The sequence below is a fragment of the Lepisosteus platostomus genome, chromosome 1 (assembly GCF_059453375.1).
Source record: "Lepisosteus platostomus isolate fLepPlt1 chromosome 1, fLepPlt1.hap1, whole genome shotgun sequence".
NCBI classification, from domain to species: domain Eukaryota; kingdom Metazoa; phylum Chordata; class Actinopteri; order Semionotiformes; family Lepisosteidae; genus Lepisosteus; species Lepisosteus platostomus.
The window spans coordinates 31929546-31945843 of record NC_142611.1 but is presented as its reverse complement, the minus strand read 5'-3'; the positions used below and the strand labels follow the sequence as shown (position 1 = coordinate 31945843).

Sequence of the window (16298 nt, the reverse complement as noted above, 5' to 3'; positions counted from 1 at the left end):
TTTCTGTAAACTCCTTTTCTTTTTTATTCCATTCTGATTTCTCTTTCACGCTAATCTGCCACCGCAGGTGTCGGCCGAGCACCAGGGCTGCAGCTAAATCCTTGTGCTTATACCAATACTCATACGCTTTCTTACAGGCATCTTCGCCCCAACTCCTTCTGACAAACACATCTTCTTCCTATATTTTCTTTCCCTTTCTGTCAACTTACACTTTTCCGATTTCGATTTTCCGATTTCCATGTTCGGTTTCTTGAAGAGTTACTTTGTCGTGTGTGAGTTAACAGATCATAGGGGGGTGCTTTCACTTGGAAATCCTGTGCATTCCTGCACTTATTCAACTAAGGGCGTCTGTTACAGTACCTCCAGATCTAAATGCCTCTCAGAGTCTTTAGAGAGGACTCACACAGCACTGTTCACAGGCAAGAAACGATTCCTTGAGAACTCCCTTCCTGGATCAGTAATTCACCATCCCTAGAACGTCAGCATTACTGCTTTTGCCCCGGGGTGGACTTACGCACTGGGCTCCAGTCAGGGCTATTCTCGGATCTCAACATCCTTTAAATCCTGCTACTTAGTGCTTTGCTCTTTTATTATGAGGTGTGTTTATGTTGGCATTATGTGTGTGTATATGTTCACAAACAAAGAAAACATAAAAACATACATATATAGATATATCATCTACTTCTCTCCTGTTCTCTTTAAAACAACAAAAACCACTCTATGCCAATCTGTGCACGATCAAGGCATAGCTCATCTCAGGACTCCTGCGCGCAATTAAGGCCAAACCAGTCCTGGATTATACATGCAATTAAAGCACCCCTCAAGCTTCATAACCCCGGCCGCAATTAAGGCCCACACCTGTTCTGAGCCTCAGAACTCCTGCGCGCAATTAAGACCAAACCAGTTCTGGATTATGTGCCTACTTAAGGCACAACTCAGTTTCAGAACTCCCGTGCACTCCTGTGCACATTTAAGGCCCAAACCAGTTCTGAGCTCTGCGGTAAAGGTCCAAACTCAAGTTCAAAATACTCCATGCGCAATTAAGCCATGTACCAATTTCGAACGCCTATACCGCAGATCACCACCTGCCAGACCAAATTCTGGCCTTACAGCCAACCACCCATTACATACACCGGTGTCTTCCCCGGGCCAGAGGTATCCTGAAACTCACGTTTATCCATCATATTGGGCGATTCTTGAAGGGAACAGAGACTTTCCAATCGGTCAGACGAGAGTCGGGACTTTTAATAAAAGAGGAGTCCTTACCTCTTAGTAATGTGCATGCTGACCGTCTCTCCTGCCGATGGGAAGTTCTGCGCCGACTATGCCAAAATTGTTGTAACAGAAAGAATAAGTTCTGGATCCCGAGATGAAGTTAAACAGATGAGTTTATTGCATGCACAATAAAGGAACAATAAAACCGAAGTCCCCATCCTGAAAGGAACAGCAAAACCGAAGTATTGTTCAAAGTGCCGGTCAAAACTTTTAGTTTGTATAGCATTTTCCTGCCGCTTCTGACGTAGCTCAGTACTATGGTAAGGGTGGGGAGGTTACGGTGTTTGACCAGTTAACAGACCCTGGCCAAATGGTCAGTTAGATTACCTTCCCTGGGGGTTTCCTAGCTGGCATCTGGAATCCTTACAGATGCAGCCATTCAAAGTGAGCGGTACAGACACGTACCGGAGGTACTTTAAAGTAAAAAATACACACCAGTATTCCATTTCTCCCTAAACATTTTAAGCATCGAAATCTTTAACTAAAGAGATACCGGAGTCAACAAGCATACTTTTAGAATTTGATTAATAGGGAATATAATATGGAATCGCGTATCTAAAGAATTTAATAACGATATGATTATATTCGTGTACTGCGACAGGGCTGTGTAGGGCTGTTTCGCCTCTCTCTTCATGCGACTGTACCAGGAAGAGGATTACTTTCTATTCGAAACGTGTATTTTAAAAGTTTAAGAAGTAAAAACCTTACAGCGTACACAGATTTCTAAACTGATCAGGATCGTTATCTTTGTCTTATGCATAATAATGTTCACCGCTCTGTCCAGCAAATTAATAATAAACTTTATTTTACAGAGCGTTTTAAACGAATAAGTAATTAGATTGCTCATTAACCTAATCACTTGCTTTTTCTTTTTATTTAGGCTCAGATTTCAACTATAGATCATATTATTAATAACCATAATAACAACCAACCAACAAAAACAACCATATAAACATAATACCAACCAAAAACATAGATAACGACCACAATACAAAATCAAATATATCAAACCATTATACTCTCGCAAATTCCTCCAATTATCATAATCCCGCCCCTTATGCAAAACCAAACCCTCCTCCCATCCCAGTTTATCCTCTTTATCATAAACAAAATCCACCTCAATTTTCAACATAAAGCATTACTGCTTACTGGGTTTTTGAGGGGGGGGGGAGGTGTCTTTCGCTGGAAATCTCGCCTGCTTCTACTTTACGAGTACAACCCCCTCTCTGCCGGAGTGCTGGCTGTGACGAATTAAACCGGTTTCACAGGTATTTTCAAAGTAGGAAGTACAGTGTTAACTGGTAGCTGGGCTCCTCAATGGAATCGCTTTAACATGCTAATGCGTTGGTGTAACAGTCCGGGAGTGGCAAGCTTCCAATGTCAACTCGACTCGATTGGAAGACAATGAACGTATTTTAGCCCTAAATGAATTAATAGCAAACATGGTTTACATAAAATACATTTTTCCAAGAAAGTTTATAATAATACGATCTGTAGTTGAAATCTGAGCCTAAATATAAAGGAAAAGCATTTTCAGAGAGCAATCACGCTGTGTTTATGTAGAAAAAGCGATTAGGTTTATGAGCAATCTAATTACCTATTCGCTTAAAACGCTATATAAAATAAAGTTTATTTAGAGATGAATGATCAGTGTCGCAGTTTAAATAATTTTCGTAGGAGGGCTTGGACAGATTCCAAGTGCATTTTTGCAATTTACGTTGCATTGTCCAATGTGCTGTTGTAATACAGTTTAGAATACAGTTAGTCTAAGCTTTATCAGCTTTATTTATGGGTTGCAATTTAGAAAAAGTCAAAAACCGCACTCAAAATGCAATTTAGAGCTTTCTGGCAAGAGGAGACACCCAAATTATAATGTAACATGCCACTGTTTGTGCATGAACAAAGTTATACTGCAATTTTCCTTAAATACGCGATTAAAAAAAATATTTTTTTTGAATCCCCGGCGGAACACACTCCATAAGAATCAGCGCTTTTATACAGTATATCGCCTTTAAACACATATATTTAAACACGCGTTTACGATTTAAATCAAAACGTGATTCAAATCAATATAAATGTTATTTTGTAACGCATAGGTGACTATTCATTGTTATTAAAAAGACTTAAATTCGATCATGTTGTGATATTTAGAAATATAAATTTGTTTGGTGCGAGTGAGGTTTTATTTAATCTCTGACCAAGGGAAACGTTTCATTTTTTCTAAGAAATGTTTGTTAAAAAATAAAGTCATAGTTCCATGGGATTCAATCACAGACCATGTGACATGGGAGTCAGGAAACTAACACACAGCGCCACCAGATTTGATAACGCTATAAAAACGCTATAAAATAATGTGACTAGGCACAGAACAAGTTTACAGCACAGTACAATAATAAATGCTGACCATGACTTTAGAAGCCTAAATTACCTTACACTCAATTTAAACACAAGCTGTCTTTAGCCCTCTAAGCTGGTTCATACAGAAATGTAGAGATCCAGGCTCAGAACATACAGCTTCATTAGTGAATACATATGCATGACAACTAGAGAAGACGTTTTACAGAGGATGGATTTTTAGAAACATCCCATCAGTGACATCACTGAAGTCAACTCCTAGGTACTGTAACTGTCGTGTGGATAGTTTCACAAGAATCAGACAAAGGTTTAAGCATCGCTTGTTCTAAATAAAACTGCAAAAAAAAACAACAACCCATAATGTACTTCTTTGCGGCTCTGTTTGCCCAAATCATATATTCACAACGTGAAATTTAGAAAATAATATTACGTAACCAAAATCCGCAATATGGAAACAAAACCTGTGTAATTGTTGATAGATGATGTACTCGTAACATTTTTACAAGACGAACTACAACATTAAAAAAATTACTTGTATGTACTTGATATCTCTAATCAATCCACGGCGACATTGTTAAAGCAGAGTCCCAGCACAAAACGAAACTAAAACGCCCTGGGCATACCGTTTCCCGCTTCTTATTAGTTGCTCAAAAGTAATTTGAACGTATGAAATGCATAATATAAACCTAGAAACATATGTTTATGTTCCTAAATCAATCTCTTTTTTGAGCATGTGAAAGGCATGGTGAATCGATTCTCAAAAATTACTGTACTTTGCATGATTGGAAACAAATGCGTGATTGCGAAATGCTGTGGTGTTACTTTTACAAAGACGGTCAATGAAAAAAAGAATGTTGACCAGGGCAATACTTTGAGTTTACACTTACAGCTTGTCCAAGGTCATTCATTATTAATACTATTAGTAATATCTTCGTTAAAGACTTTGTTAAAGACTTTGATGGCCACAGCTGAGAGGTTGAGCTTTATTAGCTCCACCTTGCGGAAATTCCGGATACTATTATTTTGCTTGTCGTATTATAGGATAATTTACAGTAACTAGCGGTATTTACCGGTAACTCGCGGTATTTACGGGTAACTTGCGGTAGACTGCGTACAGCGTACCGGAAAATAATGCGGTATCGCCCGCGCATTTTGAATGGCTGCATCTGTATCTGTTATCCCCTTTTCCTGCCATAAACTCAAGCCTGTTGCTTAGAACCCCTTCTTCACATCTTGTATCATTCTTTACAGGGAGAGGCATTTCATGGTGTACTTTTCACTGATGAAACAACAGTGGCTTTGGAACAGTTTTCAACCATGTCGTTTTATAAAAAGGGGAGATATGTGAACAAGCAAAACCCAAAACAAACATGTATGCCATACGGCATACGCATTACTGAAGCAAAAAGTTCAGCCTTTGTCACTAATGTAACCACTAAATAAAGACATAAATATAGAAATCCCTACATCAGAAACTGTATATGGCTGGTATTGGTATTTTAAAGAAAAAATACACACCAGTATTCCACTTTCTCCCTAAACATTTTAAGCATCAAAGTCTTACATATGGTTATTTCGTAAACACATTATTATATAGGACGGACACAGTGACTCACGGTGATTTATTTTTCAGTACAGAGAATGACACACACACACGCACACACTTTTTCATTGACAAAAAGTAACGCCACACTCTCGTTTAAAGCACAACATCCCTTCCCGTTAAAAGGAGGAGACACTTTACACTTTAACTCTTTAGTTCACAGAGAAATTTCACCAGAGCCTCTTCGCAGTGACGTTAAGCAAACCCAAATCATAGTGTAACCTGTTCAGTTGTAGTTCTTTTGGTTTCACGGAGGGCTTCTCAGATAGTTGGGCGTTCAGGTAGATTGCCAGATGAAAGAATTAGTAAATATATTTTGTTAAAGCAAGTCAGTGTTTTGTGACACAAAGAAGACATATTGTGGCATTAATATATAGGACGGACACAGTGACTCAGACACTCGAAAAAGGGCACTTTATTTTTCGGTACAGCTGGTACAGCACCCAAACAAACGCAAATGTGTTTTTAATAAAATGGTTTTATTCATTCATAATCTGACTCACATAACTCACATTCCTGAATGCCCCGGCTGTATATCACTATAGGAAGCATAACAGCTTAGCCTCCAATTACCCAGACTGTAAGCACAGGAATAAAGCTTTGTTTGATTTCTGAAACCCTTTTTTATGTCCAGTTTTAATTCAGGTAAGGGTCAACTATATACACGATACTGCTGACAGCAGGAAAATTCCTATACTTGACTCAGCAGCGTCTTAAAAACAGCACCCATGGTGTTCAAACCGATTTTTTTTACACAGAAGACTGACACAGCTTCGCGTTGTGAATCTGTTTTTCTAAGAAAACGTGTCCTTGGGGGAAGGTGGAGTGTGTGTCTTTCATTGGAAGACTTGCCCTGTTCTACTTTGAAAATACCTGTGAAACCAGTTTGTTTACACACAATGTAGACACAGAGACTCAGACAGTGGAGTGAAATTCGGCACAGGCGGCACTCCGGGGGAGAGGGAGAGAGAGAGATGAAAACTGTGCAGTGCCAGGCGAATGCACAATATTAATGTAGGGCTTTCGGGATCACGTGGATTTGTGCCCTACACCCTGTGGTACCGCTGTGTACATACAGTATGAACATGTTGTGATATTTAGAAATATAAAAAAGTCAATAGAGTGTCCATAATATTGCTATTTTAGTTTTTTCAAAGAAATGTTTGTGGCGATAACTGGATTTGAACACCCAACCTCTCACTTATAAGTCAGTCACTTAAACCATCACACCACTGACGCAGTCATGTGACTACCATTTGTTTGTGTTACAGTGCATGAATATAATTATATCGTTATTAATTTCTTTAGATGCGTGATTCCATTTTATATTCCCTATTAATCAAATTCTGAAAGTATGCTTTTGTCTACTCCGATAACGAGCGTATTTGCAGAAAAGGTTAAAACGATCGCTTTTCACAAAGTATATAAACATACAGTTATATGGTCAGAAGGAGCATGTAAAAATGTTTCCGAAATAACCACATGTAAGACTACCAATACCAGCAATATACAGTTTACATAATATGTTTATGTTCCTAAATTAATATCGTTCATGAGCATGTGAAAGGCATGGTGAATCGGAGATTCTCAAAACTTACTTTGTATGATTGGAAACGAATACGTCTCAACTAAAAACTGTGGTGTTACTTTTTGTCAATGAAAAAATAGTATTTTCGTTTACAAAGACGGTTACAAAGAATGTGGACAAGGGTAATACTTTGAGTTTACAGCTTGTCCAAGATCATTCATTATTAATACTATTAGTAATGTCTAATAATTTAAAATATTTATGATAAAGGCAGGTTGTGTACTTTTGCCCAACTGAGCAATCTTGCTTTCATAAAATATACCAACTTTTTAATGTATGATGATTAACATTCTGTAATACACAGTTTAAATTTAAAAGCTCAAATGCTGTACATGAGAGGTTAAGCTTTATTAGCTCCTCCTGGTGGTTTTACAAGGTGATTCTGGATACTATTAACATAATTAAATTTGCAAATGGTAATTTGCGGTAAGACGTGAAATGACACGTTATACCGCGTTTGGACATGACACGCCCACTGGGTTATACAGCAGCATACCCCGCTTGTTTTGAATGGCTGCATCTGTATGTGTGTGTATGTGTTCATGTGGATACCTCACGAGTGCCAGGTGATCTGGAAACGGAGTCTCCCAGTCACAAAAACAGTTTAAATTTAAAAGTCTAAAGAGTATACAACTTAAATTATTAATTGAATAAAGATTGTCCCTCAGCAGTGATTGGGATTCAAAACTGGGTGTTTTCTGGTGACAACTCAAATGATGTACATGAGAGGTTAAGCTTTATTAGCTCCACCAGGCGGTTTTACAAGGTGATTCTGGATACCATTAACATAATCTAATTTGCATCCGGTAAAATGCTGTATGACGCGGAATGACGCGTTTCGATGTGACACTCCACCGTGTTATACCGCGGCGTACCCCACTCGTTTTGAACGGCTGCATCTGTATCACAAAATGTTCAATAAATAGAAAATATGAATGAGCAAATGTGAATATTATTTAAACTCCTATTTTTGAGACAGGATGCTTCAGATGTCAATAACTCCACCATCAAATGGCACAGAACCTTCAAACCACAGGCATTTTAAAGATTGCAATTTGTGAAAATTTTTCTACAACTTTAATGTAAAGAATATCTAGTACCTGGTTCAAAGCTCATCCCAGGTGTAAGCGAGTTCACAAAGCCAGAAATACTATCCTTACATCTGGGAAACACAATATTTGTGTAAATTCCAATTGCAGCGGGGCAGGGTGTGTGGGGAAACATTTAGGCTGCCATTGAATTGGGGCTCTTTACACCTGAAACTGTTTTTTCTGAAAACGTTTTCTTTCCTCTTTACCTGATCTTCAGCAGCATACGCATGCATGTTCTTGACTGAGAAGGCTTTAGAGAACTTTACAACTGTTTTTATTTTCAATCAATTGTTAATATGACGTTTACATTGGCGTTTTTATTAATTTTTCACTTAAGCGTATGGAGGAGTGTCAGATGTCAGGGAGAGCCCTCCACGGACAAACTGACAAAGCAATTTGGAAGGGTTAACCGGCCATTGCAAAAGGTGTAACTGCAGCAGCCACATATAAATAAAAAATAAACCTTTTTTTTGTCCTGATGGTAATTGTAACAAATTTGATTTTGTTTTTATTTCAAAACCATGATCTTGACATGCAGGTGTGAAGTAGAGTCAACATTAAAGAAGCTGCAGGAATTTCTGGCAGGTATTGGTCACTCCTTGCATGTGATAACTGTCAGAAAGCTGAAGATGAAGAGGAATTTCACCTTCCAACATGATAATGATCGACTCCAAGCACACAACCAAGTCAACCAAGGAATGGCTTCACAAAAAGGAAGATCGAAGTCTTGGAATGGCCCAGTCAGAGCCCAGACCTCAATCCCATAGAAAACCTGTGGAATGACCTAAAGAGGGCTGTGCACAGGAGATCCTCTGACAATATAATGGAGCTTGAACTTTTTTCAGAAAGAGTGGGATAAAATTGCAAAGTTCAGGTGTGCAAAGTTGATAGAGACAAAGACTTACTTGTGATTATTCAGAAAGACTTACTGCTGTAATAAATGCAAAAGTTTTTTTAATTTAAATTATTTTTCCTAATAATTATCTATTTGTTTTTCTTCTGAATTTTGTTGGTTGCAAGGTTACATTAAATGATTTATCTTGATTTCTGGCTTTTTTATATCCACTGTATAATAAAACTGTAAAATAAACTCTTTGTATATATCCAACTGAGGCATGCATTTTGGATGGCTGGATTATAACATTCGCTAGACTGAAGTCTGTGCATCATTTAAAAAAATATAACAATACAATTAGCAGAGAACAGAGTACAGCTAATAATCTCTGTATTTGGATCACAGCTATTAATAATTTATATTGGTGTAGAATGTTGTAGATTCTGGTGTACTTTGTAAACTAGTTATGTTTTCAGAGATTGACCAAATAGGATTGAGCAAATACTGACATGAAATTTTAAATGATTTAGATAGAATTCAAGACTGGCCAACTTCAGTTACATGACATTTAACACAGACAAATGCATAGATTTACATGCAATGTGCTATAAAATATAGATGCAAAATTGAAAACATTGAACTTGAGGCAACAAAGACCTAATCAGGTCTTTGGGATATCATCCACAACTTTAAGACATAAGGGGACGTAAAAAAGGCAAACAGAATATAAGGATATACTGTACTGGACTTCAGGTGTAAACTTTAAATCAGGGGATGTTATGTTAAATTAATACAATGTACTACCAAGACCTTATTTGCTGCTCTGGAATCATAAACACGGAACCAGATACTAGCTTCTTTATCTCAAAGGGAGCAATTTATAGTGTGTTTCATTTCTTAATTTGGTTCCAGTACAACAATTTTTTTATTTCACTGCCACCCCTGAGTTGAGGTTATCAGCCAATTTAATTTAAAAATAAAGTTTTTTGTGCCACAATTGGGTGGTGTTTTTTTGTAAACTTTAGTCCCTTATACATAATTCTGTTAGTCATGATCAACTATGGAATATAAAGCCTACAACATATTCCACAGAAAAATTGACTTATATTTTAAGGTTGGGATCTAAGGTTGATATAGCTGCACACTGGACCTTCCAGCTGTGTAGCTCTTGTCACATAACTCCAGTAGTGAAAGCGTGCATGCATAGCTGCTAAGTCATTAGTGTAAGCTACACTAAAATGCATTGTAAATTTCTATCTGTAGGTAGTTTAATGATGATATTGTGTGTAAGTTATAAAATGGTTAATGATAACTAACCAAGAAAAAAAGGAAATGATTATATCATTTGTTTTGTTTTGTGTGTTGCTTTGCATGTTGAGTACTATTAATGTGACAGGGATTATGAAAACAGACATATAAAAAGGATGATGAAGCTACCACCCCTCAGCTCATGATGGCATTGGTACTGTTGTTATTTTGTTAGAGAACCACCAGTAGAGAGCTACAGTATATGATTGATGTAGACTAGTCCTGCAAACGAACCATCATGACACCTCAAAACAAGCTTATAAAGAGCAGACTGGTCTCTAGAATAACAGAAGATCATCATTCTAGTGGACTCCTGGCCTGTCACCTATCATATATTATCTCTCATTTTTGACAACATAACATTTCTCAATAATTCTGAAAAATCAAAAACTGAAATATGTAAATTACATACATATTTATGTTTGGAAAGCCTAAATTAGTTCAGGTTAGTTACTTTGACAGTTGAATGTCCTCTGAGTGCAATAATAGGTAATAATAGTGGAACAGATCATCTCAGAATGAATACATCCACAACAGGACATTACTGGGAAGGTGTTAATACTTCTACAAGGTTATTAATAAACATTTGTGGTGGAAACTGTTTACATCAGTATTGCTGAAATTCTACTGAAAGCTAGTATGGTATAGGTATGGCATTTAGAAGTAAAGGATCAGTAAAAAATGTTCTTACCTTGTTTACTCATATCTTTGTAACTGTGAAGAAGCAGTTAAAGGACTATACCAGAGGGTCACAGATTCAAATGTTAAACTGCGGATACTGCTGTTGTCCCCTTGAGCTAGTTTTGTACTCAAACTGCTTTAATAAATGCCCTGCTTTAATAAATATTGTGTCAATTTTTACAAATAAGAATTAGTTTTAATCTGGTTCATTAAAGGATTAAATAAAAAATAAAATAATGTAACATAGGAAATACCCTTCCTTACATTTATTGTAAACTTTTTTCACAGAGTTTAGATTCTATTTATTTCATAAATAGAATTCTTGCATTGTGAAGGTTATTCAGTGAACATTATTGCCAAAACTTTCAGTGTTTCTCAAAACAGAGTAAGGAAATGTATGCAAATGCAAGAACAAGCAGAGCAAGTACATTTAGTTTGCAAGGATCAGAGAGGAGTGTCAGGTACTTGCTTGGCTTCTCTTATTTATGGTTTGATCAGAATGTTTAATGGTGTGTGATATAGCTGCTTTATTTTTGTGTCAAAATCATTGTTGAAGGTCCAGGAATGAAAACAAAGCTATAACGTATGTGAAACCCTGACTTTTGCATTGCCTTTAAATGGTAAGAACCATAGCCAAGCACTATGGCTGCATTTTAGTGTCCCAATTGTGCTGCAGGATTTGTATGTGTACATTATCTCACAGAAAATACTAATTCACCATTGTCTTTTTGCAGCTTGAGTACACAGTTGGCCAGATGGGGTGTAGATGCTGTAGAATGATAAAAAGGTGAGAAGAGGAAAATACTAAATGCATTTTAATACTAAAAATGAATCACTATGTATGAAAAAATATTCCACTTACATCTGCAAAATACTTTCTGTTAAAATATTAAGGAGACATAGCCTTTAAATTAATTAAAGTAAAAAGTAAAGACTATCCAGGAATTTTAAACTAGATTTACAAAATGTGGCACAACATTTTTACTGGTGCATTTCTATTTCAATGAACAACCTCATTATTTTCTAGAGCTTTCTGGAGTTTTTTGTTGTTTTTTTTTATTAGATAGTAAAAAATTAGACCAGACCAATATAACCCTGTTGGCTGTAGAACTATTAGCCCTGTTTGAATTAGTTTCATACAGCAAATTAAATCATTAAATGTTACATGAAAAATTAGAGGGTGAAAGTGTTGTACTGCTTTCCATATGAAAAATGACTACTGTTTTAAAAATTTTATAAAAGGTGTTCGGGGACTTCTGATACTGAAATTATTTTTGTGGAGCCTTATTCAAGTTTAAACTGGTGTTGAAAGACACCAGTGTTCTCCTGTTCCCATTTAATGGTGAATTGCATCTAAATGGTTAAAACATATTTAGCATTGATGCTTTATCCATATTAAAATAAACTAAAACATGCAATTTTTATTTTTTTTTAAAATACAACTATTGAAGCATGAAACCTAGGTTTTATACATATATGTCATCAGAGCCATTCCACAGTCCTCATAAATTAAGAGATATTTCCTTCTCAAGACTCCCATCATCCAAGTTATGATTCTTCTTGATAACAAACTTTTACATAAAGGCTTGAGAGGGGAGCTGAATCAGCACAAGCTGGAAAATGTTACAGCTGTTGCTCAATGATCAAAACATTCTTTCATTCTAAGCTGGAAAATTAATGGTAACTCTTCTTTTCTTATGACTGTTCTTTCACATTCTAAATTCATATATTCAACTTACAAAAAGTGTTTGAAAGTTTTCACATAAAACGAATGATAGAACAGCAAGCAAAGGGTCTCTTTGTGTCCAGGAGACATTGTACTGTAAGTGTGTGTACGCTTTTAATTAACCTTTTTTTCTGGATTTTGCAGCTACATGTATGATCCTTCTGTTCCTGTTGATGTCCATAGCCGAAGAAGTCATATACACAATGTTATTAACCAACAACAGCCTGCTGAGATTGATAACTCCAGAACAATTCAGAAATTCAACAAGTCAGACCTCATTTACCATAAGGATGAAATGGAAAAAGCAGTGAGAAGTACGGAAAATGAGAAAAACCAAATTAATCACGTTCATATAATTTCTATTAATGGACAGTTGTGTTGTGGCAGGGAAGAATTGGATTTAAAAACATCTACAAGTGATAAAGGGATGTATATTATAGAAACTGAAGAATCTCAGAAATCCGCCATTTCAAATAACATAGGGCCCACTAACTATTCCCCTATGGGTAATTTTCCATTGAATAGTAGTAACACAATCCAGCCTGCACAGAGTGACCATTTAGAAATTCAAGAATGTGAAATGCAAATGGCACCTACAGGATTTCAAACAAATGCAAAAGAAGCTTCAGATGGATCTATTCAGGAAAAAAATAATATTTCATCTTGCAATTTCCAAATAAAATTGAAAAACATTTTAACAGAAAGTGACTTTGATGCAAGAAATTGCCATTCAAATGTGCATGATTTTTTAGATGACAAAATAGATGCCAAAAGTGATATTTCATACACTTCTGAAGAGGCAAATACAGGCATAGCTAGTATCTATTCAGAAGACACCAAACTAGGGCAGAATGAAGCAGATGGAGAAGATCCAGTTTCTTCAATTGCTGTCTACGAAGAATCAGATGGAGAGGCAGGATTGCCTGGTCACTATGATAGCATTATAGATTCAGAGGTGGCAGAGGCACTTGCAGCTTTAGATGCTGCAACTGCTGAAGAGGATGATGAGTGGAAATAAGATCTTGTTGCTGGAGTTGTGGATGTGGAAGATTTATTTTTATGTGTCATATCAGGCCTATTGGGGTTATTTTAGATCTGTGACTTCAAAATCAAACCTTGCGATGTTTTCTAAGCATTTCATGGACAATCGTTTTCAATAGCAAACACATGCTTATATATGAGAAATGTATTTAAATATAATGAAGAGTTATATTTTTATTTATAATGTTTCAAATAATTTTCTTGAAATGAATGGTTTGATTTGTACAAAGGAATTGATTTGGGAAGAAAACATTTTGGATTGTTGAATGTATCTTTGTTCAGGGCACTAATGTCCTGAGGTTCTGTATTACAGATCTTTTGAAGTCAAACAGAATATTGCACAAAGACCTTTATTTTTCTTCACATATTGCTGATATTTTTCCTAGTAACACAGTTTCCACTTAACATCCAATTCAATCCAAATTGAACTATTTATCTGATTATATTATTCACATACATGTACAGTATATTGATATTGATTTCAATGATGGAATGATAGATACTCATTCATGCTGTGATGTGCCTAGAAATGCTAACTGAGCATTCTGTATACAATATATTTGGTTCAAATATTCATATTTCATATATCAAGTGTTCAAATATTTATTTTAGAATAGAAAAGGAAAACTGTAAATATAGCGTTAAGATATAGGACTCAGTTTTGGGGGGTTTTCTTACATATTGTGTTGTATCACAAAGGGTTATGATCTAGTCATACTGGAATTAAATGTTTTAATATTGCAACATTTAAACAACAATAGCACAAAATATTCAGTAGTACATACTAATGTGAAAACAGATGCTTCTTTTGAACCATTCCACTTTTAGAAGATTGTTTAGTACAGCTCAATTTTAGTAGTGGTAGTACCAAAACAATGAAATTGGACTGTGTAGCAGGTTTCATGGTGGTGCAGTGGTAAGCATTGCTGCCTTGTAGTGCTGGGGCCCTAAATTCAATTCTAGATCTGGGGTGCTATCTGTATGGAGTTTGTATGCACTCCCCATGTTTTGGTGGTTTCCTCCAGGTGCTCCAGTTTATTTCCACAGTCCAAAGACAGATTAATTAGGTAGCAAAGGAACAAATAATAGGTTTATTCCAGGCTGAAAAGAGAAGAAAGAAAACACAATGTTTCGGCTGTGACACCCAAAGAAGGCTCCACAGCCAAAACGTTGTGTTTTCTTTCTTCTCTTTTCAGCATGGAATAAACCTATAACTTGTTCCTTTGGAGCCTACGCAGGCTGACGCAGCTACCCACCTGGATTAGTTAGGTTAATTAGCTTCTAGAAAATTGGTCCTAGCTGTGAGTGTGTGTTTTTGTCTGTCTGCCCTGCGGAAAAGGGATCAATGCTCAATTTGGTAGCTTCTATGTTGTTGCTCATCTCTATACTGATTCCATAGCAGAAATCTTTTTTGTATGGTGGTGATCAATATTGTATACAGATGAGGTAAATGGCGCCTTACTTGTGTGTTTTTTTAAATTACCGATTTAAATTATTTGCTTTTAACAATATATCCTTACATTTTGTTTGCATTTTTTAATGCTTCCAACATTGTCTATTTCCAACATGACTCACATCACTGTACTTTTAACTGTTCTGTAACTGTTACATTAAATCAAAAAGATGTGAAGTCTGAGGGAAAATGTTATACAGTAATAATAATTGCTTTCACTTATATAGCACTTTTCTCTACACTCTACTCAAGCGCTTTACAGGTAGTGGGGACTCCCCTCCACCACCACCAATGTGCTGAATCTACCTGGATGTGACAGCATCCATAGTGCGCCAGTATGCTCACCCCACATCAGCTATCAGTTGGGAGGAGAACAGAGTTATACACAATATTAACTTCTAGAGCTTAATAAGCAACATTGTTTGCCTTGACCTTGTAATTAAAAGGTGAGAGAAACAATATTTTAATAGAACCTCAAACTGAACAGGATGGCATCTGTATTATTATCAAAACTGAAAGGTAAGCGAGAGTTCCAAGACTACATGTTGCTTTTTGCAAGGTAAAATATGTGTTGAGCCTTTCCTCTGGACCTCTGAATTGCTTCTCAACAAGCTGCCTCTGCAATAAACAATAAAGAAGTTTCCACTTGGTTCTTTATTCAAAGAATTAAAAAATTACTTTGGAATTCAATCAAATTGGACATCATTGGAATGGGATAATGCATTTGCAAGGCATTGTACATAATTATTTTGTAACTTTTCAAATCTACATTTTTTCCTAAGTAAAAGAATGTCAATGGTATTTGATTTGAAACACAACAGTAATTCCTTACATCGTGGACATGCAATTGACATACAAGCAGTTCATATTTGGGATTCAAAAGTTCCCCCTTCCATTAGATATAAGACAATAACAATGAAATATTACAATTTGCGTTTTGCACTTTTATGAACTATTTCATTATGACTGTCATCTTATTTCCTTTGGCGAATGCTCTAATAGACATGTCCTCAGTAGTTTTTACATGGAAATAAACCAAACATTTGCAAGGCAATGTTGTAACTAAAACCCTGTGATCCAAACATGTCAACACTGTTGAGCAACCCAGATGTTTTTAAGAAATTACTGATTTGATGGTTCTATATTTCTTTAACATTCAAAACCGTGCTCCATAATGTACATGTTTTCAGAAGTGGCAAGGACTATTAAAACAAGATAATGTTTGATAATAATAAAGATAATAAGCTTTTAGTGGATATATAACCCATAAAATGCTAACTTTATCAAAAAAGTATGCAACAAGGAATATCTCTTTATTACTAAAGGGAAATCTTGCTTTCAA

General features: G+C 36.1%; 1 long non-coding RNA gene across 1 annotated transcript in view; it reads left to right on the top strand.

Annotated features, from left to right (window-relative positions):
* The window catches only part of LOC148677887 (uncharacterized), a 35206-nt gene extending 19608 nt beyond the window's left edge, over positions 1-15598 (top strand). The window contains exons 2-3 of the long non-coding RNA XR_015935730.1: positions 11471-11523; positions 12607-15598. This is a non-coding gene — a long non-coding RNA (uncharacterized LOC148677887). The remainder of the gene's footprint in view (positions 1-11470; positions 11524-12606) is intronic.
* Positions 15599-16298: the final 700 nt, after the last annotated feature.